The sequence below is a fragment of the Palaemon carinicauda genome, chromosome 6 (assembly GCF_036898095.1).
Source record: "Palaemon carinicauda isolate YSFRI2023 chromosome 6, ASM3689809v2, whole genome shotgun sequence".
In the NCBI taxonomy this organism is placed as follows: Eukaryota; Metazoa; Arthropoda; class Malacostraca; order Decapoda; family Palaemonidae; genus Palaemon; species Palaemon carinicauda.
The window spans coordinates 65,197,257-65,199,756 of NC_090730.1; the positions used below are offsets into that span (position 1 = coordinate 65,197,257).

At 34.6% G+C, this 2,500-nt stretch overlaps 1 protein-coding gene across 1 annotated transcript in view; it reads right to left on the reverse strand.

Annotated features, from left to right (window-relative positions):
- The window catches only part of LOC137643032 (fibrocystin-L-like), a 222,281-nt gene that overhangs the window by 161,157 nt on the left and 58,624 nt on the right, over positions 1-2,500 (reverse strand). The gene's annotated exons all lie outside the window — the stretch shown is intronic.

A 2,500-nucleotide genomic window follows, 5' to 3' on the forward strand; every position in this document is an offset into this window, starting at 1 on the left:
AAAAAATGTATCCGAGTCAGGTAACAACCTACTAAAAGCTTTTAACCTTTGCTACTTTACTTACTTTACTTTCAGGGGTTTATTTCACTAAGAGTCTGTTCAGGCGGGCCTTGATGTGTGAAAATAATTTCTTTCCAGTTTATATTTTGCTCCGTATCTTTTCAGTATTCGCTGGCATTTGTATTCAGGTTTAATAGTTTTCTGATCACTATTATAACACTTTCTAAAGAGATAAGTCTTCAGGTTTTTCTTCAAAGCTACCACATTTTTGCTATTCTTGACATCAAGTGGAAGGTCGTTGAAGAGTCTCGGTGCAGCGTAACAAAAAGTTCTTCCTCCTATTGCATAATTCACACTAATTTCGAATAGTCTACATGGGTCATCGGCATGTCTAACTTTTACAGCAGCGCTAGTAGCTTGGGGGTAGGGGACCAAGCAATCACGAAAATATTTAGGCTTATCACTTGTAAGTGCCTTGTAAGTCAACAAACAAATCTTCAATTCAATTCTAGCCTTAACAGGTAACCAATGTAGACCGATCAGTGCAGGAGTTATTCTCTCCCGAAATTTAATGCCTTTTATCAGTCTAGCCGCAGGGTTTTGCACATTTTGAAGCTTTCTTAGTAGTGTATTGGGCAATTTATAGTAGAGAGAATTGCAATAATCAAGCCTTAATACTACGTGACTCACCACTAAAATTCTTGTACTACCCTCTGTTAAATATTTTCTAATAAATGCTATGTTTCTCAGGTGATAGTAACACACTTTCACTGTATTCACTATTTGATCCCTCATTGACAAATTACAATCCATCAGTACACCCAAATTTTTCTCAACAGGCACAATTCGAACATCGGCGTCACCAATTTTTATACTTTGAAATAACTGGTAATTCTTCAAAGCCACCTTTGTGCCAAAAAACATACATTCTGTTTTATCATCATTTAATTTAAGCTTTTTCCTCTGCATCCATGTTTTTATTTCAGTCATTATCTTATCAATTTTCTTCATTGTATCTTGTGTTGCTGAAATTGAAAGGTAGAACTGAGTATCATCTGCATATAGCTTAAAGCCCACTTTTTGTTTTTTTCAAGATATGTGATAGCTCGATAGTATATATGTTGAACAAGATAGGGCCCAGAACACTAGCCTGTATTACACCTTTCATAAGAATTCTCTAACTAGATCGGTTTCCAGAAACTTCTACAATAGTCTTCCTGCTCGTTAAGTAGCTTTGCAAAAATTCCAGTGCTTCCTCAGTCACTCCAATGGACTTTAGGTCATCAAGTAAGTACTCGTGCACAACAGTATCGAAGGCAGCACTAAGATCTTACATAATCAAAATTCCACACTTTCCTTCATCAAGAAGACCTATCATATCATTCATTATTGAGCATAAAGTAGTTTCTATAGAGTGATTAGCTCTGTAGGCCGCTTGATTTTCCGGGAATACCTCTAACTCATCAATATGCGCCCATAATTGCTCACTTGTGATTTTTTCAATAAGCTTCGACATTTAGGATAAATTTGAATGGGCCTATAAGAATTTAGTTCGCTTACATCACCTTTACCTTTGTATATTGGTTTGATCAACGGAGTTTTTTTTTTCACAGCTAGGAAAACTGGATTGTGATATACTTAGGTTAATTATATTTAGGTAAATTTATATACAACTTGCTTGTTTGGAGCTTCACTTATTAAATTATTTGGGAAGGGTCTTTTCCACAATATATCGCTCATAACCTTTAAAAAGTTACGCATATTTATTTCTTTAAGTTTTTTTAACTTCTTACCCTCCTTCACTGGCATAACTGATTTTGGGGGAAACCTCTATAGATTTTATCAATTTTTTCATTAATGAATATAGAAAATTTCTCTGCACAGACATTTTCAGGAAAGACATTTTTTCTTTAATCCCATCAAATCATCTAGGTTTTTGTGAAACTCCCTCATGTTATTAGTCTTTTTACTTTCGTCGTTGTAGAATTTTCTTTTTGTTTTTTCTAACAGGATGTTATAGTCATTTCTGGCCTTATTATATAGATTTCTGGCTTGTGAGGATTTGGCTCTTTTCCATCTACCTTCCATCTTACGTCTATGTCTTCTTGCCTTTAGTAGCTCACTATTATACCATCTAACATTTTCGTGTACAACTATTTGTTTGCTCTTTATAGGACACTTGGTTTCATACATTTTTCCAAAAATGTCATTATATTTTTTGGGTATAACACCCAACACATTCTCTATCTACCATATGTTCACATTGTATGTTCTCACAAGACATTTGCGCTACACTAACTTCAATAAAATTCTCAGCATCGAAATTTTCCCGTTCCCTATATGTGATCCATTTCTTCAATACTCTGATGCAATTTATATTAACATTAAAAGTGATGAGTATGTGTTTTTGAGATCTCAAAGTCTGGTTCAACTTCAAGGTTTCTTATTAGGTCAGAATCTTTCCCACATGTGACCAAGTCGATTGTATGACCACCTACTG